Here is a 24,674-nt window from a genome sequence, read left to right as displayed (position 1 = left end):
CCTGGAAGTAGCGAGAAGCCAGGATACACCATAAGCTGAGCATGTGGGAGCAGCGATCTCTCTCCATTGTGGGTAAGAACCTCGTCATCAGGTGCGAGGCGCTCACCTTGCTGTACGTGGTGCAGGTCTGGCCCATACGCCACTCCTGCGCTGTGGCGATCACCCGAGCCATTTTCCGCTTCATATGGGGTTCCAAAATGGACCAGGTCTGGAGGGACACGATGTTCAAACCCCTGGATAAGGGCGGGAAAAATGTACCCAACGTCACCCTCATCCTGATGACTACCTTCGTGTGCGGCTGCATCAAGCTGTGCGCAGATCCCCATGACACAATCTCCAAGTGTCACTACGTGCTGAGGTTCCATCTGTCCCCAGCGTTGTGAAGGATGGACCTGGTCACATTGCCGCGGAATGCTCCATCCAGTTGGACCGTGCCGTACCACCTATCCTTCGTGGGAAAGTTTCTGTGGAAAAACATCTTTGACCACCAATCCTTCAGGTAGTGGTCTGCACGGAATGTCCTCAAGGCCCTACAGGAAAAGGAGATGGTGGATCCAGTCGGATGGTTCCCCGAGCAAACTGCCAAAGTCATTTGGCGGAATGCCTCAACACCAGAACTTTCAAACAAGCACCAAGATGTAACTTGGCTGGTGGTGAGAAGAACCCTCCCCATCAGATCCATCCTGCACGCCCGAAGTCTCACCCCCTCCGCACAATGCCCTCGAGGTGGCTGTGGTGGGGAAGAGACAGTTGCCCACCTCTTTCTCTGAATTGCCTCCAATGCAAGTATATCCCTCCTTAAATAAGGAGACCAAAACTGTACACAGTACTCCAGGTGTGGTTTCACCAACACCCTGTACATTTGTAGCAAGACTTCTCTCCTTTTATACTCCATTCCCCTTGTAATAAAGGGTAACATTCCATTTGCCTTCCTAATTATTTGCTCTACCTGCATTTGACTTTTTGTGATTCATGTCCGAAAACACCCAGATCCTTCTATACCGCAGCATTCTGTAGTCTCTCGCAATTTAAATAATATTTAATTTATCTGTTCTTACTACCAAAGTGAATAACCTCACATTTTCCCACATTATACTCCAGCTTCCAAATGTTTGCCTGGATCCGCGAGGCCCTAGCGGAATCTAAACTGAGCATCGATGAGCAGATTATTACTAAATGTGTGGTGATTGATAGCACTGTTAATGACATCTTCCATCACTTTGCTGATGATTGATAATAGACTGATGGGGCGGTAATTGGTCAGATTGGATTTGTCCTGCTTTTTTTTTATGGACAGGACACACCTGGGCAATTTTCCACATTGTCGAGTAGCTGTTTGTGTTGCAGCTCAAAAAAAAATTATCTTAATAAATTATCGGCTGTAAGCACGTTTGTCATCGGGTTGAATAATTTCTGTGTGAGGAATGTTCCAGCATCATAAACCGGGGGAACGTGCTGACTGAGCTGTATCTTCATCTCTTCTGGGCAGTCGGACAGTTCACCCTTCATTCTGCTCTGATTCACTTTCCCAAAGCGGATCAACAGATTCTCACATCTGGAGACTGGGTTTTCTTGTTCGGTTCCTTTTGATTTTTCTTGCTCCTGAATGATAATATATGCCAACCTTGGATCAGCCTTGCGTTGTGTCCCAGTCTTGGTTAAGAGCGACACATAACGGCACCAACACTCTGAAACAAACAACACGGTCACACTTTCCTTCAGTGAGATTAATGTTGCGGCGGTTTCCATGTCGAATGCAATTGTGAACAAATTTACCACGAAGAAATTGTGGGTGATTTGAGCATTTGCACTGAATTTCTGTGTAAGGAGGGGCAGTTTCAAACAGCCATTCCGAAATCACTTCCTTCACAAAGACAAAGACTGTGCTGTCTAAACGTGTCACTCAACTTCACAAACAAATTTGAACTCGAAATTCAGGAGAAGACAGAGTGGTGAATGATTGATAGTGTAATCTTTGGATGAGAAAAGATACTAAACATACAAAATCCAACATTTGAGCTAGCGTGTAAGATTGATCTTTCCATGGAGATGTTCACTGGAACACTGGAACAGACCCAAGACAGAAATGTTGACATGAGAGCAGGGGGAGTGTTGAAATGGCAAGCAACCAGAAGCTCGGGGTCATGCTTTCGGACTGAGCAGAGGTGTTCGACATAATCTGCGCTTGGTCTCCCCAGTTTAGACGAGACCGCATTGTGAGCAGTGAATACAGTATACATAATTGAAAGAAGTACAAGTAAATCGCTGCTTCACCTGAAAGGAGTGTTTGGCCTTTAAATAATGAGCAGAGAGGAGGGAAAAGGGCAGGTATTATATCTCCTGCGATTGCATGAGAATGTGCCTTGGGAGGGGGATGAGGTGTCAGGGATAATGGAGGAGTGGACCAGGGTGTCGCGGAGGGAACGATCCCTTCGGAATGCTGACAGGGGAGGGGAAGATGCGTTTGGTAGTGGCATCACGCTGGAGGTGGTGGAAATGGTGGAGGATGATCCTTTGGATGTGGAGGCAGGTGGGGTGGAAAGTGAGGACAAGGGGATCCCTGTCGCAGTTCTGGGAGGGAGGGGAAGGGGAAGGCAGAGGTTGATGGTCCTGTCAACTACACTGGGATGGGGGCAAGGGGGGGTGGTTGAAATCTGGTGATGTTGTTGAATTTAATTTCAAACACTCCTTGAACTCTCTGCCCATGAAGACTGAAAAAGGGAAGAACAACCACACAACAAGGGTCTCAAATCCAAGACCCTGAGATTAAAAGTCTCATACTCTACCAACTAAGCTAACAAGGCCTGATACAGTACTTCTACTCTGATACAGTAAATCCACTTACAGAAGCCCCAAAGTGTGAGAAATTCCTCTCACTCATCAATAATAAAACTGAAATCTTTTTACCTTCCAAATGCTGCCATCTATTTTGTCAGTATTTATTTCTCTCTCCTTTATATTTAGTTCATGCATTTCTTCAGAATTTTTTTTTGCAATTATATCTGAGGGAAGAAATGAACAGATCTGGCAGCTCAAAACTGGGCATCCATGAGGCACGGTGGGTCATCATCAGCAGCAGAATTGTATTTAAACACAATATGTTACCTCCTGGCCTGGCATATCCCTCACTCTACCATTACCATCAAGCCAAGGGAGCAATAGTGGTTCAATGAAGTGTGCAGGAGGGCATGTCAGCAACAGCACCAAGCAGACCTAAAAATGAGGTGTCAACCTGGTGAAGCTACAACACAGGATTACTTGCATGTCATATTGCGGAAGCAGCATGCAATAGACAGAGCAAGCAATCTCACAATCAACAGATCAGATCAAAGCTCTGCAGTCCTGCCACATCCAGTCCTGAATGGTCTTGGATAATTAAACAATTAACAGGAGTCACAGAGGGTCATAGAGTAATACAGCATAGAACCAGGCCCTTCGGCCCACCGCGTCCATGCCGACCATAATGCCTATCTATACTAATCCGACCTGCCTGCATTAATTCCATATCCCTCCATGCCTTGCTCATTCAAGTACCTGTCCAGATGTCTCTTAAATGTGACTACTGTTCCTGCCTCCACCAGGCAGCTCATTCCAGATACCCACTATTCTTTCTGTGAAAAATTTACCCCTTTGACTCCCTTTAAACCTCCTCCCTAAAAGCTTAAATCTATGCCCTCTAGTTTTATTCACCCCTACCATGGGACACAGACTCTGGCTATCTACACTATCTATGCCTCTCAAAAAGTGTGACGTAGGAGTGAAGAACGAGTGGCCAAGAGGAGGGAAGTGGCACGGCCTCGTTTTAATGGCTGGAGTGGGGGTTGGGGGGCTGGGAGCGAGTGGCAGGAGAGCTGGGTGACGTGAGTGGGGAACAATCGTCCAGGGGAGCAGCGAGGTGGAGAGCGAGCAGCTGAGGAGAAGAAGCGTCAAGGCTGAGGGGGGAGAGCTCCAACCTCAAAGTCTCCCATTCAGCCGCTTCCTCCAGCTGAGTGAGAGGCTGGATACCCGATGACGCTTTAGCGTGAATGTGCGAAGATGGACCATGGGCTGATATGCGATGATGTTGGCGCTGAGCCATGACATCATCCTGTGCATGTGCCACTTAACCCTGGCAAGATGTAGCTGTGCCGATGCGCAGCTTGGCGCTCTCTGATGATGTCAGCGGGCCGCTCCGTTGACAGGAATCACATTGTGTCAGCAGTGCCCACATCCCAGGAAAGAATAAAAAAGAGATTTGCCACAATGGTAGCAGGGTGAGGGATTTCAGTTATGTGGAGAGATTGGAGAAGCTGGGTTTGTTGTCCTTGCAGCAGAGAAAGTTCAGTAGAGATTTGACACATTTGTTCAAAATCATGGAGGTTTTCAAGATTTTAAATAAGGAGAAACTGTTTCCAGTGGTAAAAGGGTCTGTAAAGCAGAGGACACAGATATCAGGTGATTGGCAGAAGAACCAGAGGTGACATGAAGAACCATTTTTTACACAGCAATGTGTTGTGATAAAGAAAGAAAAGACTTGCATTTATATAGCACCTTTCCTGACCACTGGACATATCAAAGCACTTTGTAGACAATGAAATACTTTTGAAGTGTAATCACTGTTGTCATGTCAGAAATGCAGCAGCTAATACCCACAAACAGCAATGTGATAATGACCAACTGATCTGATTGAGGGGCAAATATTGATCACAACAGCAGGGAGAATTGCTCTTCACTTGTTTGAAATTGCAGCATGGGATCTTTTACATTCACCCAAACATGCAGACCAGGTCTTGGTTTAACATCACACCTGAAAGGCAGCACCTTCAACACCCTCAGTGCTGTACTGGAGTGTCAGCTGTAAAATCTGAACCCAGAAGCTTGTGATTTCGAGGTGAGTGTGATCAACTGAGCCACAGCTTTTACCTGAGTCTCAATCCTTCATCCAACAGTTTCTCTCTATCGGGTCTGTCACGACCCCTCATGATTGTGAACACCTCTATCAAATCTCCTCTCTAAGGAGAACACCCCAGCTTCTCCAATCTGTCCACATTACTGAAATCCTAACCACATGTTGCAGAAAGGAATTTTTCCTCATGTTCCTTCTGGTTTTGTGAGTCACTTTAAATCTGTAACCTTCGGTTATTGACCGTTCAGCAGTGAGAAACAGTTCCTCACTATTTACTCTACCTCAAACCTTCAAGGAAACCCTGTAAAGTAACTGAAAATCAAGTTGTCAGAAGTGGGATTTAAACACATGCCTCCAGTGAAAGCTGCAACCTGATCAGAGAAGCTGAAACCGCTCAGTCATCTCAACTGTTCAGACCTTTTTGACCACGTCATCACTTCTGTAATTTGAAAGGTTCACTCAGTTCTGGAACTTGTTCAATGTTGCTGCAATGCTCAGTGATTGGGCTATTAACTCCCCCGGGTTTTCCTGAGCTTGTTCTCGGTGTATGTTGATGTTTATGCTGGGCCGTGGAATCTTGCATCCCGGTAATGGACATTAACCCCCTGATTGAATCTGTATTCACTGCTTTCCGCTGGTGCTGGGTAATTGCAGAGTGTGGAGCTGGAATGTTGCTGCTTGTCCCGGCCTCACTCGCTCTGGGAAAGAGTGAATAATTGATGCGTCTGTTTCTGTATCTGAAATGTGACTTAGATCTGCTGTTATTAACCGAGGCAGCGCTGCAGAAGGATACGTTAATAATCTCTCACTAATCAACTGCAAACAGTCAGAATGTGTAACTTTGAGCAGCACTTTCTGCACCGTCAGGGCTGGAAAGTTGAGGGAGGGAGAGACACTGTCAGTATCTGAGTGTGTACCGCACTGTACAGAGAAAGAGCCAACATACCGGGGCTGAGACACAGTGCATCTTTTCACATTTAATCACAATAATATCCACAGTCAGGAGCTGAAAATGATGAAAATCCGAATAGCAAGAGCAAAATTATAGATTAGCTGATCAGCTTTCTCTGTGTTACCTGGTCGTCTACTGTTTTCTATTCAATGCTGTCTCCACTGTGGTCAGGGAATGATTTCTTCTCGAGGGCTGAATATTAACAAAACTTCTTGGAATTTAAAATCTTTCAAAATTAATTCCATGGAGCTAATGGGGAAAAGTCGAATAACTGCATCAATTATAGGAGAGCTGGTTGGTGACGACGTGGATGTGACTGCAGTGTGCAGGACCAGACTGTTTCTATAGATTCACAATTAACGTTCCACCCTTTATTTGTAACAGTAAAACTGATACTGGACAATGGCTATTCTGGTTGCAGCAACCTGAAGATTTAACTCATTGACACCCTGCTTTCGGGTAATCTAGAAAGCACAACACCCAGCTCTGTCAGTTAGTGTGCTTGTTTGTTAACCCACAATTTGTTGTTTCAAGCACTTAAAAGTATGAGGCTTCATTAACTTAAACTCTTCTACATCTGCTGTATTACTCTTGCTGTTGATTCTTCAAAGATAAGGTTAATCAAGACTTTCTTTGTGAAATCCATGCTGACTGTGTTTTATCATATTTTCATTTTCATATGTATTTTCTACTTTTGGGGATTACAGGATGTTGTCATTTTTTATTGATTTTATTTTTATTTATTGCATTTATTGCCCATCCCTAATTCCCTCGAGAAGGTGGTGGTGAGCTGCCTTCTTGAACCACTGCAGTCGATGTGGTGCTGTTAGGAAGGGATTTCCAGGGTTTTAACCGAGCCACAGTGAAGGAACGGTGATATCGTTCCAATTCCAGGATGGTGTGAGGCTCAGAGGGGAACTTGCAGGTGGTGGTGTTCCCATGCATCTGCTGCCCTTGTCCTTCTAGGTGATAGAAGTCACGGGTTTGGAAGGTGCCGTGTAAGGAGGCTTGCTGCGTTGCTGCAGTGCATCTTGTGGATGGTACACACTGCTCCCACTGTGCGTTGGTGATGGAGAGAGTGAATATAGTGAATGCGGCACCAATCAAGTGGGCTGCTTTGTCCTGGATGACGTTGAGCTTCTTAAGTGTTGTTGGAGCTGCACCTATCCAGGCAATGGAGAATATTGCATCACACTCCTGACTTGTGCCTTGTAGATAGGGGACAGGCTTTGGGGAGTCAGGAGGTGAGTTAGTTGCCGCAGGATTCCTCGTGTCTGACCTGCTCTTGTAGCCATGATATTTATTTGGCTACTGCAGTTCAGTTTCTGGTCAATGGTTACCCCCAGGATGTTGATAGTGGGGGATTCAGCAATCGTAATGCTGTTGAATATCAAGGGGAGATGGTTAGATTCTCTCTTGTTTCAGAAGGTCATTGCCTGGGACTTGCGTGACTCGAATGTGAAATATCCTTATTGTAGGGTATTGTATTGTACTGTACAGTGAATACACTTGGAAAGTCCTTCATTGGCTGTAAAAGGCTTTACAAAGCCCTGTGGTCGTGAAATGCATGTGTTGCTTTTTCCATTGTTATCAGTGTCATTTTGATCACAAGATAGGTTTCGTGAGCACAAAGTTTAAATCAATGTTGATTCAAATAATGTAAAAGCATCTATATTCTTGCACTATACTTAATAATCACCATCTTCCTATCCTGACAGAGTACAATGTTATTGACCCTGAAATTGATTCCACAATCTCAGTCCCTCAGACAATTTCAACCCAGTTCTGATGAAAAATCACAGATCTGAAACGTTAACTCTGTTTCTCTCTCCACAGATGCTGTCAGAGCTGCTGAGTATTTCCAGCATTTTCAAGAGTCTCGATTTAATGAATAGGAAACTTGTTTCAGATCAGATTGGGAGACAGTGTGAAACCATTCCATTGCACTCATGCCTGAGATTCTGAGGACAGTTGGCTGTTAGTGGAAGACATCATTAATTAAATGTACCAAGCAACAGCTCAGACCAATTATTATTTTACATGGTGGTGTGATGGCCATCCAGGGGTTAAAAGTAGGGATCTTGTAAGGTTTCAGTGTGCAGGACCACGAGAAGACCTCAGGGGTAAAGGCTCAGATCATCAACCAAGTTCTCCACCTGATGAGGGATCTAGACTGGACAAAGAGGACCGTGACACTCTGAGACCAAGCTCGACCAGTTCTCACACCTGCTAGAGCTGTCAAGTTATGTTCCCCAAGTTTGTTCAAGATAATTTTACTTCCAATTATTTAGGACTATTTTACTCTCAATAAAAGTTCTGGACTTATTAATCAAGTATCCTGTTGCTTTAATTGGTTAAAGTCATGCCCAAAGAGATTCTCCACAATAGACTTTCCAGAACTGAAAGATAAGTCTGCAAGGATTGTTAATTTTACAGCCCTGTTTAAAAAGAGAGATAAACGCAGGAACTACAGACCAGTTCGTCTAATGTCAGTGGTGGGGAAACTTTTAGAGACAATTATCCAGGAGAAAATTAACTGGCACTTGGTAGAACATGGGCTAATAAATGACAGCCAGGACAGATTGGTTAACAGAAGATTGTGTATGAATTAATTAATTAATTAATTTCTTTGATGTAGTTTCACAGAGAGTTGACCAGGGTGGTGAGGTTGATGGTGTGTGTCTGCACTTCAAAATTGTGTTTGAAAAAGTACCATAAAATAAACTTGTTAACAAAATTTGATCAGATGGGATTAAAGAGGCAGTGGCAGCATGGATACAAAATTGGCTGAGAGACGGAAAACATAAACTAGGGTGAATGCTTGTTTTTCAGAATGGAGGGACTAATACAGTAATGTCACTGTTGTTGCAGTGTGTGCAGTGTCTGACTCTGAGCTGTCCTAGGGAGCGGGCTGTTTGTGATTTTCCTGTGAGGTGCATTATCATCAGGGTATCTCTCTGAGCTGTCACAGGGATGGGGCAGTGTGTGATATCCTTGTGCATGTCATACAGGCCCACTGGTGTGTGGTTCCATCCTGATGCCAAGAAATAGAGCCCCATCTCTGGGCAAAAAGTCTCACTTCTCAAGGGGTGTCTCGAGAAGACACAGTGGCGCAATGGTTAGCACCGCAACCTCACACCTCTAGTGACCCGCGTTCGATTCTGGGTACTGCCTGTGCAGAGTTTACAAGTTCTCCCTGTGACTGCGTGGGTTTCTGCCGGGTGCTCTGGTTTCTTCCCACAGCCAAAGACTTGCAGGTTGATAGGTAACTTGGCCATTGTAAATTGCTCCGAGTGTAGGTAGGTGGTAGGGGAATTGAGGGGATGTGGTAGGAATATGGGATTAATGTAGGATTAGTATAAATGGGTGGTTGATGGTCGGTACAGACTCGGTGGGCAGGAAGGACCTGTTTCAGTACTGTATCTCTAAATAAATAAATAAATAAGAAGGCTGAGGCAGTGGACGTGGACAGTAAATCCGGAGTGGAGTCCTGGAGGCGGTTACCTGTGATTTGGCAGGCAGATTTCCAGCAACTCCTGCAGCAGAGCTGGTAACAAACAGTACTGTTTTTTCCATTCCTTTGGACAATACGAGCAATGCTGAGAGGTGGTCCTGATGCTCAGGGTCTCCATACTGTTTGCCCAGGCCTGTGCCCTGGAGAGGACACTCCAGCTTCGTGGTTAAACATTCGCACAACCCGGGAATAAACAGTTACTGATTATAAGCTCTCATTCAATTGGTGTAGAGTATGAGCGCCAGGGGTTACTTCGGACAGTGGGAGAGCTCTTAGTGTCTCATTGGATAGCTACCATTCACTCCAAGCTGGGCAGCCCCCAGTCAGTTAGGTGCTGTGAAGCCACGACCTGCTTGCTTCAATGGGTGCTTGGAGCTTAGAGAGTCATCTCTCAACAGACGGATTGATAATCTATGCACCAAGAAAAACAAACTCAACAAAGAAGACACCAGTCCTTCGCATCACAAGCTGGAATCTAAGGACCATGTGTCCTGGCCTTACCGACAACCTTCTGCAGGTTGATGACACACACAAGACAGCTGTGATCGACAAGGAACTCACAAGACACAATGTGGACATTGCTGTGCTGCAAGAAACTAGACTCGTTCAAAGTGGATCCCTCAAAGAGAAACACTACACCTTCTTCTGGCAGGGGAAAGCCCAAGAGGCAAGTCGTGAGCATGGAGTGGGTTTCACAGTAAAATACACGCCACTTGAGATGAGTGAACCACCCACAATAGGCTCAGAGAGACTTCTTACTCTTCACTTGTCAGCAAGCTAATCCAGTTAATCTCGTGTGCATCTATGTCCCGACACTCACCTCCACTCCAGATGTCAAGGATCAATTCTATGTGACACTTGACACTGCCATCAGTAGAATTCCCAGCACTGAGGTACTGTACCTTCTAGGAGACTTCAACACAAGCTTTGGTACTGACTACACAGCTTTGCCAATGTGCATAGGGCACCAGGGGATTGGCAAGATGAACGAAAATGGACAGAGGTTGCTGGAGCTATGCTGTCACCATGGATTCTGTGTGATGAACAGCTACTTCCAGGTCAAGCTGTGCTACAAGGTGTCCTGGAGACATCCGAGATCATGCCATTGGCACCAGCTAGACCTTATCTTCACCAGACATACCACCCTCAGCAGTGTCCTCATCACTCGCAGCTTTCACAGCGCTGACTGTGACACTGACCACTCCCCGGTCTGTAACAAGGTCAGGCTTCAGCCAAGGAAGCTTCATCCATCCATGAAGAAAGGTCGTCTTCTGATCAACACTTGCCGAACTACTGATCCAGAAAGGACCCAGGAGTTCCTCAACATCCTCGATCAGGCTCTTTCAGACAACAATGCTCAAGGCCTCAGTGCAGTGTCAAAGTGGAATCATCTGCACACCACCATCTATAACTCTGCACTCACTGTGTTTAGGAAAAGAGATGGGAGGAATGCTGACTGTTTTGAGGCTTATTGGACTGAAATGGAGTCAGTTACTGTAACTAAGAGGAGAGTCCTCATGAACTACAAACAAGTCCCCAGCAAACAACATCTAAATGCTCTCAGAGCTGCCAGAAACAAGTCTCTGCAGACTGCTCGGCACTGCACCAATCAATACTGGTTAAAACTCTGCTGATGAATGGGGGGATGCGAGAGGGATGTATGAAGGAATTAAGAAAGCAATGGGCCCAGTAGGAACTAAATCAGCACCTTTTGAAGACAAAGAGAGGGGTGATCATCACTGAACCTAACAAGCAGATGGAAAGGTGAGTGGAGCATTATCTTGAACTCTACATAACGGAGAACATAGTCACTGAAGTAGCTCTCAGTGCCATTCCAGACTTCCCTGTCATGGAGGAACTGGACAGTGAGCCCTCCATAGTCGAGCTCAACAAGGGCTCAAAACATGCGTGATGCAAACATTGTCACCTTGTACAAAATTAAGGGGGATCGCAGTGACTGCAGCAATTATCGGAGCCAGCTACTCAGTTTCACTCACCTGCTCGATCCCTTTCATCCTGCAAGTTCCTTTGCTTCAAGTATCCATCCAATTTCCTTTTCAAATCATTGATTGTCTCTACTTCCACCACACTCGTGGGTCAGGTCATTACCACTCACAGCATTAAAAAAATCCACTTCACCCAAGGATGGGAAATATTTATATCTTCTATATTTAGCTTATTCTCTATCTCTACGAGAATATAATGGCAGTCAACATGAAAGGGAACCCAAAAATCTTCAAGCAGTATAATAAGCAGGTAGTAAGAGGTGAAGTGGGTTCCATTAGGGACCAAGAGGGTAATATATACTTAGAGCTGCAGGGCAATGTTAATCGAGTTAATAAGTACCTTGTATCAATGATCACTAAGGAAGTGGAATTTGACAAAATATCAGTAGAAGTGGAGATTGTAGAGGCAATGGAGAGGGAACAAATTGAGAGAGGGAGGTACTGAAAAGGCTGGTTATGCTTCAGGAAGATAAATTACCTGGTCCGGATGGCTTTCATCCCAGATTGCGAAAGGAAATGTGGATGCAGATAACAGAAAGGCTTGCTATAATCTTCCAATCTTCCCTGGATACGGGGGAGGTGTCAGAGGATTAAACAGTAGCAAATGTGATACCCTTATTCAAGAAAGGGTGTAAGGACAGTCCGGCTAACTACAGGCCAGTTAGATTAACAGCAGTGGTTGGTAAGGTTTCAGAAAGAACAATCAGGGAAAAAATCAACAGTTACTTGTAGAGGTTTGAGTTAATTAAGGAGAGTGAGCATGGATTTATAAATGGGAGTTCATGCTTGACTAATCTAACTGCATGTTTTGATGAACTAACAGAGAAGGTTGATGAAGGGCATGCAGTGGATGTTGTTTATATGGATTTTAAGAAACAACACATAAAAGGGTGATTAACAACATTGAGGTTCATGGAATAGGAGGGTCAGTGTCCAATTGGATAGAAAATTGGCTTAAGGACAGAAAACAGCAAGTCGTAATAAATGATTCATTCTCAGACTGGAAAGTTGTCGACAGTGCTGTTCCCCAAGGGTCACTGCTGGAACAACTGCTTTTTACTTGCGACAGATAAATGACTTGGATCTTGGAATATAGAGCAGAATCTCAAAATATGCCGAGAACACCAAACTTGGAGAAGTGGCAAACAGTGAGGATGAAATGAACCTCCTGCAACAAGACAGTGATAGGCTAGCAGAATGGGCGGACAGGTGCAGATGGATTTTAATAGTGACTAGTGTGAGAATTAGATTTAGAACATTGCAGCGCAGTGCAGGCCCTTTGGCCCTCGATGTTGCGCCGACCTGTGAAACCATCTGACCTACACTATTCCATTTTCATCCATATGACTATCCAATGACCACTTAAATGCCCTTAAAGTTGGCGAATCTACTACTGCTGCAGGCAGGGTGTTCCACGCCCTTACAACTCTCTGAGTAAAGAAACTACCTCTCACATCTGTCCTATGTCTATCACCCCTCAACTTGAAGCTATGTCCCCTCGTGTTTGCCATCACCATCCGAGGAAAAAGACGCTCACTATCCACCCTATCTAACCCTCTGATTATCTTATATGTCTCTATTAAGTCACCTCTCCTCCTCCTTCTCTCCAACGAAAACAACTTCAAGTCCCTCAGCCTTTCCTCGTAAGACCTTCCCTCCATACCAGGCAACATCCTCGTAAATCTCCTCTGCACCCTTTCCATAGCTTCCACATCCTTCCTATAATGCGGTGACCAGAACTGCACGCAATACTCCAGGTGCGGTCTCACCAGAGTTTTGTACAGCTGCAGCATGACCTCGTGGCTCCGAAACTCGATCCCCCTACTAATAAAAGCTAACACACCATATGCCTTCTTAACAGCCCTATTAACCTGGGAAGCAACTTTCAGGGATTTATATACCTGGACACCAAGATCTCTCTGTTCATCTACACTACCAAGAATCTTCCCATTAGCCCAGTACTTTGCATTCCTGTTACTCCTTCCAAAGTGAATCACCTCACACTTTTCCGCATTAAACTCCATTTGCCATCTCTCAGCCCAGCTCTGCAGCCTATCTATGTCCCTCTGCACCCTACAACATGCTTCGGCGCTATCCACAACTCCACCGACCTTAGTGTCATCTGCAAATTTACTAACCCACCCTTCTACACCCTCCTCCAGGTCATTTATAAAAATGACAAACAGCAATGGCCCCAAAACAGATCCTTGCGGTACACCACTAGTAACTAAACTCCAGGATGAACATTTGCCATCAACCACCTCCCTCTGTCTTCTTTCAGCTAGCCAATTTCTGATCCAAAGCTCGAAATCACCTTCAACCCCATACTTCCGTATTTTCTGCAATAGCCGACCGTGGGGAACCTTATCAAACGCCTTACTGAAATCCATATACACTACATCCACTGCTTTACCCTCATCCACCTGTTTGGTCACCTTCTCGAAAAACTCAATAAGGTTTGTGAGGCGCGACCTACCCGTGACAAAACCGTGCTGACTATCTCTAATGAACTTATTCTTTTCAAGATGATTATAAATCCTATCTCTTATAACCTTTTCCAACATTTTACCCACAACCGAAGTAAGGCTCACAGGTCTATAATTACCAGGGCTGTCTCTACTGCCCTTCTTGAACAAGGGGACAACATTTGCTATCCTCCAGTCTTCCGGCACTATTCCTGTCGACAATGACGACATAAAGATCAAGGACAAATGCTGTGCAATCTCCTCCCTAGCTTCCCAGAGAATCCTAGGATAAATCCCATCTGGCCCAGGGGACTTATCTATTTTCACACTTTCCAAAATTGATAACACCTCCTCCTTGTGAAACTCAATCCCATCTAGTCTCGTAGCCTGAATCTCAGTTTCTGCTCAACAACATTTTCTTTCTCTACTGTAAATACTGACGCAAAATATTCATTTAACACTTCCCCTATCTCCTCTGATTCCACACACAACTTTCCACTGCAATCCTTGATTGGCCCTAATCTAACTCTAGTCATTCGTTTATTCCTGATATACCTATAGAAAGCGTTAGGGTTTTCTCTGATCCTATCCGCCAATGACTTCTCGTGTCCTCTCATTGCTCTTCTTAGCTCTCCCTTTAGATCCTTGCTGGCTAGCTTGTAGCTCTCAAGCGCCCTAACTGAGCCTTAACGTCTCATTCTAACATAAGCCTTCTTCTTCCTCTTGACAAGCGCTTCAACTTCTTTAGTAAACCACGGCTCCCTCGCTCGACAACTTCCTCCCTGCCTCACAGGTACATACTTATCAAGGACACACAGTAGCTGCTCCTTGAATAAGCTCCACATTTCGATTGTTCCCATCCCCTGCAGTTTCCTTCCCATCCTCCGCATCCTAAATCTTGCCTAATCGCATCATAATTTCCTTTCCCCCAGCTATAATTTTTGCCCTGCAGTATATACCTGTCCCTGCCCATCGCTAAGGTAAACCTAACCGAATTGTGATCACTATCACCAAAGTGCTCACCTACATCTAAATCTAACACCTGGCCGGGTTCATTTCCCAGTACCAAATCCAATATGGCATCGCCCCTGGTTGGCCTGTCTACATACTGTGTTAGAAAACCTTCCTGCACACACTGGACAAAAACTGACCCATCTAAAGTACTCGAACTATCGTATTTCCAGTCGATATTTGGAAAGTTAAAGTCCCCCATAACAACTACCCTGTTACTCTCGCCCCTGTCGAGAATCATCTTCACTATCCTTTCCTCTACATCTCTGGAACTATTCGGAGGTCTATAAAAGACTCCCAACAGGGTAACCTCACCTCTCCGTTTCTGACCTCGGCCCATACTACCTCAGTAGACGAGTCCTCAAACGTCCTTTCTGTCGCTGTAATACTCTCCTTGATTAACAATGCCACCCCCCACCCCTCTTTTACCATCTTCTCTGTTCTTACTGAAACATCTAAATCCCGAAACCTGCAACATCCATTCCTGCCCCTGCTCTACCCATGTCTCCGAAATGGCCACTACATCGAGATCCCAGGTACCAACGCATGCTGCAAGCTCACCCACCTTATTCCGGATGCTCCTGGCGTTGACGTAGACACACTTTAAACCAGGTTCTTGCTTGCCAGTGCCCTCTTGCGTCCTTGTAACCATATCCCTGACCTCACTACTCTCAATATCCTGTGCACTGGCACTACAATTTCGGTTCCCATTCCCCTGCTGAATTAGTTGAAACCCCCCGGAAGAGCACTAGCAAATCTCCCCTCCCCCAGGATATTGGGACCCCTCTGGTTCAGGTGAAGACCATCCTGTTTGTAGAGGTCCCACCTACCCCAGAAAGAGCCCCAATTATCCAGGAAACCAAAACCCTCCCTCCTGCACCATCCCTGCAGCCACGTGTTCAACTTCTCTCTCTCCTGATTCCTCGCTTCGCTATCACGTGGCACGGGCAACAACCCAGAGATAACAACTCTGTTTGTTCTTGCTCTAAGCTTCCACCCTAGCTCCCTGAATTTCTGTCTTAAATCCCCATCTCTCTTCCTACCTATGTCGTTGGTGCCTATGTAGACCACGACTTGGGGCTGCTCCCCCTCCCCCTTAAGGATCCCAAAAACACGATCCGAGACATCACGAACCCTGGCACCTGGGAGGCAACAAACCAACCGTGAGTCTCTCTCGTTCCCACAGAACCTCCTGTCTGTTCCCCTAACTATGGAGTCCCCAATGACTAATGTTCTGCTCGTCTTCCCCTTCCCTTCTGAGCAACAGGGACAGACTCTGTGCCAGATACCTGTACCCCATTGCTTGCCCCTGGTAAGTCGTCCCCCGCAACTGTATCCAAAACGGTATACCTGTTGTTGAGGGAAACGGCCACAGGGGATCCCTGCACTGCCTGCTGGTTCCCTCTCCTTCCCCTGACGGTAACCCATCCACCTACTTCTTTTACCTGAGGTGTGACTACCTCCCCATAACTCCTCTCAATAACCCCCTCCGCCTCCCGAATGATCCGAAGTTGATCCAGCTCCAGCTCCAGTTCCCTAACGCGGTTCTCGAGGAGCTGGAGTTGGGTGCACTTCCCACAGATGCAGTCAGCAGGGACACTCTTGGCGACCCTTACCTCCCACATTCTGCAGGAGGAACATACAACTGCCTTAACCTCCATTCCCACTATTCTAAATTCCCAACAAATCTACTGAAAAACCAAAAACAAAAAGTCAAAACTTGTTAGGTTAGCAATCCAACGGACAGAACTTCTTAAATAAAAAGCTTACCTTATCAACACACCAGAGTCCTTTTTTTTTGGTTAGAGGAGGAGGGTGGGTGGGAGACACTACACGTGTAGTGTCTCGGCTACAGCCACCACACAAATATATACTTTTTACTTACCCAGCAGTCCCCTGGTCCTCCGAAAACAAAAGGGAATTCACTTTTAAACTTACACTGAAATTGACTTCACAGCAGTAAGCCCGCTCCCGCACCTCCGTTACTATCAAAGCTGCAGTCACCGAAACGAAAAGAAAGAGATTTTACACCACACAAATATATACTTTTTACTTCCCCAGCAGTCCCCTGGTCCCCCGAAAACAAAAGGGAATTCACTTTTAAAATTACAATGAAATTGACTTCACAGCAGTAAGCCCGCTCTCGCACCTCCGTTACTATCAAAGCTGCAGTCACCGAAACTAAAAGAAAGAGACTTTACACCACACAAATATATACTTTTTACTTTCCCAGCAGTCCCCTGGTCCTCCGAAAACAAAAGGGAATTCACTTTTAAACTTACACTGAAATTGACTTCACAGCTTGAGGTGATGCATTTTAGCAGAAGGAATAGGGGAAGGCAATATATACTTAATGGCACATTTCTAAAGAGTGTGCAGGAATAGAGGGACCTGTTCACTGAAAAATGAACAACGTGAACAATTACTTCTTGTTGTGTGCTCTCAGATTAGTCACCTTCACTGCACTGGAGTGAGGTGACATCTACTGGCAGGAGGCAAGAACTGCAATCAAGCAGCAGAAATTCCATCGTCTGTCAGGGTGAAAGAAACATTGCAATGTGAGGAAATAGTGAATGGGTTTGATTGGGTTGATGGAGACATGATTCCACTTGTGGTGGAGTCCAAAGCAAAGGCCAGAAATATAAAATTGTCATTATTAAAAGATATGAGGAATTCATGATAAATGTACTTAGGTAGTGAGTGGGTGGAATCTAGATAAAATAGAAAGTGAGATTGGGTGGACAGAAGCAGTGTGAAAGGATGGCTCAAACAAAAGGTAAACGCCCTGAAAGGTTAACTCTGTTTCTCTCTCCACAGATGCTGCCAGAGCTTCTGAACATTTCCAACACTTTCTGTTTTTATTTCAGAATTTGCAAGATGTTGCTTTGCTCTGAAAAAAAAATGGATGATCGGCTTTGGCTGCCAGTGAAATTCCACAGGAGCTAAAAGGAAGTTCTGATATCAGTGGCATGTTGATCTCGGGGTATGATTCTTGCTTAGCGTGAGTTATTAATGAATGTGTGAGAGATCCTGGGTTCAAATCCTGGACAAGCCCTTCTTCTTTGGCATTTTTAGTTTAAGGTCATTGATTGGTTTCAGCCTTGCAGAAGGCGGAATTGATTTCCATATGGAGCCTGCTTGAGGACCAGAGAGCTGGATTCAAAGAGCTTGATTAACTAAATGTACAGATAGCCAAGTGGGAATCCAAAGTTGTTGCAGTAATTGTGACCTGACTCCAAAAACAACAGGACTGGGTTCTAGACTGGAATGGAATGGAATTCTTCAGTGTTTCTGCTGTTTGGCTTGCATTGACTCATCGATTTTCTTGTTTTTCACTTTGTCGATGCCTTTGAATAATTGTGGATCCTTCTTCAGATTGTCTTCTTTCACCAGGTAGTTCTGACCTCTGATGATGATGATCGTAATGAGCTTCAACTCACTGATAGTTTTGGAACTGAACAGATTTACTTTGCTTGAGTCTACAACATGGAACTCAGTCTGACATGTGGACCCATGGGAGGATTTGAATGACACCTCTGCGTTGATGAATACAGTTGCATCCATCCAATAAGAGACCGAGTAGAAGTGACAGTTCCGTCAGTCAAACATTAAACTTTTAATTTCAGAGTGGTGAGTTTGAGTGCCATTTTGTTTTTCCCTTTTTTAAGGCTTCATTAGCAGAGAGTAAAAGGAGTGTTTGAAATGAAATTCAGCAAAAGTATGAGAAAGTCTCACTTTGATTCGGGACTCTTATCTCTCTGCAGCATCTCGCTGTGAAAGATTGAACTTCATCTCATTTCATTCCCAGCTCGGGGTCAGTGCGGCTCAGTGGGACCTCTGGCTGTCTCCCACTTCACAATCCATCAGTGCTCAGAAAGCAATGGGGAATATTATACACAGCTCTGTAACCAGAGGACACCGATTAAAGGTGAATGGCAAAAGAACCAAAGGCAACATGAGGAAAAACTTATTTTGCACAGCGAGTGGTTAAGATTTGATATGCACTGTTTGAGAGTGTGATGGAGGCTGATTCAAACATGGCTTTCAAAATGGTATAAGATAATTATCTGAAGTGAAACAAATTGCATGTTTTCATGGAATACATGAGTCTGTGGCATGAGCTGAGTTGCTCGTGCAGAGAAGCAGCACAAGCACAATGAGCTGAATGGCTTCCTTTTGTTCTGTTACTATTCTATGATCTATGATGCTTTTCAGAGTGAAATCAACACTCACATACAAGAAACTGACAGGTACAATGTAAACCCCACACTAACATACCAGCGAATGCTAGGGACAGAGTAAAACCAACTCAGTCCCAGACTAGAAACTGACAGGTCCTTTGTAAACTTCGCATTACCAGACAAGAAACTGACAGATTCTGCGTGAAACCCACAGTCACTAAGCAGCAGTTGGCAGGTAACGTGTAAAAATCTTTCTTTCATATCCCAACTACAAGGTACAAAGGAAATTAGGTACAAACCCAGGCTCACACTTCAATGACTGAGAGATACAAAGCAAAACACATACTCACCGACAAGTACAGAGAAGAAGACACACTCAGAGGAGGTGCAGATGAAAGACACATGCATGTAACAGAAACTGATAGGGATAGAATCAAACCCTTTCTCACTTCTCAGAAACTGATAGATATAGACAAAAGCTGATGTTCACATACAAGTTGTTGAAAGATATGTGGTGAAACTCACATAGCAATAGCAGAAACAAACAGGTACTGAATAATACCCACAGTCACAGACCAAAAACTGAAATATACTGAGTTAAACACCACTTTCTCACACCAGAAACTCATGGCTACAAAGTGAAGCTGACTCTATCCTCCCAGGCATTGACAGGTGCAAAAGAAAACACTCACGACGATTCCGGGTCATGAAATGTACGCAATAAAACCTATCAGCTGAATGAATAGCATTAATGACAGGTGTGGTGCCCAGAATGCTCAGCGGCCTAGAATCCGCGCTATCTGTGACAGGAGCGGGGCGCGCAGGCACAGTAGAGACAGCTCTGTCAGCAGCTGGAGCTGCGGGTTCGGAGTTGGAGCGGGATATTCACAAAGTGCGAGAAGACTTTGTGGGCTCACACAGCTGGAGCAGGGCCTCAGGGCCACAATAACATGGAACAATCCCATCTGCATCCCTGCGGATGGCGGTGGTGAAGCTTTTCCCGGTGAGGCTTCCCGAAACCGTGTCGAGAAATGGATAAGAATTGGGGACTGGGCAGGGAGCGTCTGGAGCTGGATAAGAATTGGAGACTGGGCAGGGAGCGTCTGTAAATGAATAAAATTTGGGTACTAGTCAGGGAGCGTCTGTGGATAAGAATTGGGGACTGGGCAGGGAGCGTCTCTAAATGAATAAAATTTGGGTACTGGTCAGGGAGCGTCTCTAAATGAATAAGAATTGGGGACTGGGCAGGGAGTGTCGATAAATGAATAAGAATTGGGGACTGGGCAGGGAGTGTCTATAATTGAATAAGAATTGGAGACTGGGCAGGGAGCGTTTCTAAATGAATAAATTTGGGGACTGGGCAGGGAGTGTCGATAAATGCTTAAGAATTGGGGACTGTTTAGGGAGCGTTTTTTTATTCGTTCGTGGGATGTGGGCGTCGCTGGCTCGATCTCAGCTCGAGTAATGTGTCCAGTTCTGGGCACCAGGCTTTAGAAAGCACATCAAAGCTTCTGAGACAGTTCAGAGGAGATTTACTGGAATGATACCAGAGATGAGGGGTTTCAGTTCTCTGGTCAGGCTGGTGAAGCTGGGATTGTTCTCTTCAGAGTAGAGAAGGTTAAGGGAAGATTTAATAGAGGTGTTCAGAATCATGAAGGATTTTCATAGGGTAGAGAGGGAGAAACTGTTTCCACTGTCCTGGGAGTCAGTAACCAGAGGACACAGATTTAAAATAATTGGCCAAAAATGTCAAGGGGAGGTGAGGAGAGATCTTTTTACCCAGAAACTGATTCGGATTTGGAATGAATTGTCTGACAGGGTGGTGGAAACAGATTCAATTATAACTTTCATAAAGGAATTGGACAAATATTTCAAAGTGAAATTCTCCAGGATTATGGGGAAATAGGCAGGGGGTTATACTAATTGCATCTTTTTGTCAGAGAGTCAGCAGAGGCACAATGGGGCCGAATGGCCTCCTTCTGTGCTGTATGATTCTAAGAACATAAGAACGAGGAGCCGGAGTCGGCAAGTCAACCCTTGGAGCCTGCTCTGCCATTCAATACAATCATGGCTGATCTCATCACGGCAGTTGTTGTTTCTTGCCAGTAGATGTCACTTCACTCCAATACAGTGAGGTTTACAAATCGGAGAGAGACACAACAGGAAATAATTGTTCACATTATATTGAATGTGTGGGATTTAGAAATACTAGGAGTGGAGACGAGTTATTACTTGTCTGCTCAATCCCCATTGCCCTGTAAAATTATTTCCTTCAAGTGCCCATTCAAATTACTTTTGTAATCATCGATTGTCTCCATTTCCACCGCCCTCGTGGGCAGCGAATTACAGATCATCACCAATCACTGTGTAAAAAAGTTCTTCCGCACATTCCCCCTGTATCTCCTGTCCAAAACCTTCAATCTGTGTCCCCTAGTCCTTGTACCAATAGTTAACGGGAACAATGTTTCCTTGCCAACTTATTTAAAACTGTCATCGCCGAAAACACATCTATTAATTCTCCCCTCACTCTCCTTTGATAGAGGCAGAACAACCCTAGCTTTTCCAACCTAACCTTGTAACTAAAATCCTCCATCCCTGGATCCATTCTGGTGAATTTCCTCTGCATCCTCTCAAGGACCCTCACATGCTTTCTTAAGTGTGGTAAGAAAAACTGGAAGCAACACGCCAACTGGGGCCTAACCAGAGCTTTATAATGGTTCAGCATATCTTCCCTGCTTTGTACTCAATGCCTCTATTTATAAAGCCCAAGATCCCATATGCTTTGCGAACCACTCTCGCAATATGTCTTGCCACCTTCAAAGATTGATGCACATGAACCCCAAGTCCCTCTATTCCAACACACTCTTTAGAACTGTGCCATTAAGTAAATATTGCCTCTCCCTATTCCTTATGCCAAAATACATCACCTCACACTTGTCACTATTAAATTCCATCTGCCACCTGTCTGCCCATTCTGCTAGCCTATCACTGTCCTGTTGCAGGCAGTTCATATCATCCTCACTGTTTGCCACTCCTCCAAGTTTGGTGTCATCGGCATATTTTGAGATTCTACTCTGTATTCCAAGATCCAAAATGCTTTAGCAAAAAAAGCAGTGGTACTAGCACTGACCCTTGGGGAACACCACTGTCGACTATCCTCCAGTCTGACAAAGAGCCATTTAATAAGATTCGCCGTTTTCTGTCCTTAAACCAATTTTCTATCCAATTGGACACTGACCCTCCTATACCACGAACCTCAGTTTTGTTAACCGCCCTTTTATGTGGTACCTTGTCAAAAGCTTGCTTAAAATCCATATAAACAACATCCACTGCATTCCCTTCATTAACCTGCTCTGTTAGTTCATCAAAAAATGCAGTTAGATTAGTCAAGCATGAACTCCCGTTTTTAAGTCCATGCTCACTCTCCTTAATTAACTCAAACCTCTCCAAGTGACTGTTGATTTTTTACCCTGATTATTCTTTCTAAAACCTTACCCACCACTGCTGTTAATCTAACTAGCCTGCAGTTACCCAGACTGTCCTTACTCCCTTTCTTGAATAAGGGTGTCGCATTTGCCACTGTTTAATCCTCTGGCACCTCCCTCGTATCCAGGGAAGATTGGAAGATTATAGCAAGCCCTTCCGTTATCTGCATCCGCATTTCCTTTCGTAACCTGGGATGTGAGCCATCCGGACCAGGTGATTTATCTTCCCGAAGCACAGCCAGCCTTTTTAGTACCTCCCTCTCCTAATTTGTGCTCTCTCCATTGCCTCTAGTCTCTTCACTTCGACTGATATTTTTTCAAATTCCACTTCCTTAGTGATCACTGATACAAAGTACTCATTAAGTAGATTAACATTGCCCTGCAGCTCTATGCTTATATTATCTGTTTTGTCCCTAATAGGCCCTACTCAACCTCTTACTACCCACTTATCATTTACATGCTGCTCGAAGATTTTTGGGTTCCCTTTCATGCTGACTGTCAGTCTATTCTCATAGAAATAGAGAATAAGCAAATATAGAAGATATATGTATTTCCCATCCTTGATGAGGTGGAACTTTTTTATGCTGTGTGTGGTAATGACTTGGCCCACGAGTGTGGTGGAAGCAGAGACAATCAATGATTTGAAAAGGAAATTGGATGGATACTTGAAGGAAAGAAACTTGCAGGAGGTAAAGGATCGAGCTGGTGAGTGGAACTGACTAGATTGCTCCGGGGAGAGCCGGCATGGACGTGATAGGCCAAACGACGACCTTCTGTGCTGTAAATGACTCTGTGTTGTTTCTCAAATTCAATCCACTGGTGCTTGGTAAATAATTTCAAAGTAAATTGTGCAACTGGAAAATCAGAACCAAGGCAAGGGACGCATAAGGAAGCGGAATTGCTGAAACCCGGGATTGAACCTGGGACTTTTAGATCTTCAATCTAACGCTCTCCCAACTGAGCTATTTCAGCCCCACGCCAAGAGTGGCTTGGTGTCCTTGTTTTGGAAGAAAATACATACATTCAAGTTTTCCAAAAAATTAAAGAACACAACATGTGAGTAATATTCCCCATTGCTTTCTCGGTACTGATGGATTGTGAAGCGGGAGACAGCCAGAAGTGCCACTGAGCCACACAGACCCCGAGCTGAGAATGAAATGAGATCCAATTCAATCTTTCATAGTGAGATGCTGCTGAGTGGTGAGAGTCCTGAATCAAAGTGAGACTTGCTCATTCCAAACACTCCATGTACTCTCTGCTCATGAAGACTTAAAAAAGGGAAAAACAGAATGGCACTCAAACTCACAACCCTGCCATTAAAAGTCTCATGTTCGACTGACAGAACTGTCACTTCTACTCGGTCTCTTATTGGATGGATGCAACTCCAACGCAGGGGTTGCATTCAAATCCTCCCATGGGTCCACATGTCAGACTGAGTTCCATGTTGTAGATTCAAGCAAAGGAAATCTGCTCAGTTCCAGAACTATCAGCGAATTGAAGCTGTTTACGATCAACATCATCAGAGGTCAGAACTACCTGGTGAAAGAAGACACCCTGAAGAAGGATCCACAATTATTCAAAGGCATCGACAAAGTGAAAAACAAGAAAAACAAGAAAATCAATAAGCAAGATGCTGGAGACAGTTAAGAATCACAGAATCATAGAAGGTGCAGCGCACAGAAAGAGGCCACTTGGCCCATCATGTCTGTGGCGGCTGAAAAACGATCCACCTGTTCTAATCCCACCTTCCAGCATTTGGTCCGTAGCCCTGCAGATTACGGCACTTGAGGTGATTATCCAGACTCCTTTTGGATGAGTAGAGGGTTTCTGTCTCAACCACCCTTTCAGGCAGTGAGTTCCACACCCACACCATCCTCTGGGTGAAAAGGTTTTTCCTCGTCTCCCCTCTAATATTTCTACAAATCACTTTAAATCTATGCCCCCTCGTCACAGAACTCTCTGCTAAGGTGAATAGACCCTGCGCTTCCACTCTATTTAGACCGCTCAAAATTTTGTACATTTCAGTCAGATCTCCTCTCAGCCTTCTCTGTTCCAAGGAGAACAGCCCCAGCCTATCCAGTCTTTCCTCATCGCTGCATTTTTCCAGTCCTGGCAACATCCTTGCAAATCTCCTCTGTACCTTCTCTCGTGCAATTGCATCCTTTCTGTAATGAG

The 24,674-nt window shown here is 44.8% G+C and overlaps 1 non-coding gene across 1 annotated transcript; it reads right to left on the bottom strand.

Moving 5' to 3' along the window:
• Positions 1-23,398: 23,398 nt before the first annotated feature.
• Positions 23,399-23,471, bottom strand: trnaf-gaa (transfer RNA phenylalanine (anticodon GAA)). The gene has a single exon. It is a non-coding gene; the product is annotated as a tRNA-Phe (tRNA).
• Positions 23,472-24,674: the final 1,203 nt, after the last annotated feature.

Source organism: Heterodontus francisci, unplaced genomic scaffold (genome assembly GCF_036365525.1).
Source record: "Heterodontus francisci isolate sHetFra1 unplaced genomic scaffold, sHetFra1.hap1 HAP1_SCAFFOLD_84, whole genome shotgun sequence".
Taxonomy (NCBI): Eukaryota; Metazoa; Chordata; class Chondrichthyes; order Heterodontiformes; family Heterodontidae; genus Heterodontus; species Heterodontus francisci.
Note: the sequence above shows the minus strand (reverse complement) of the source record. Positions and strands in the feature narration are given on the sequence as shown.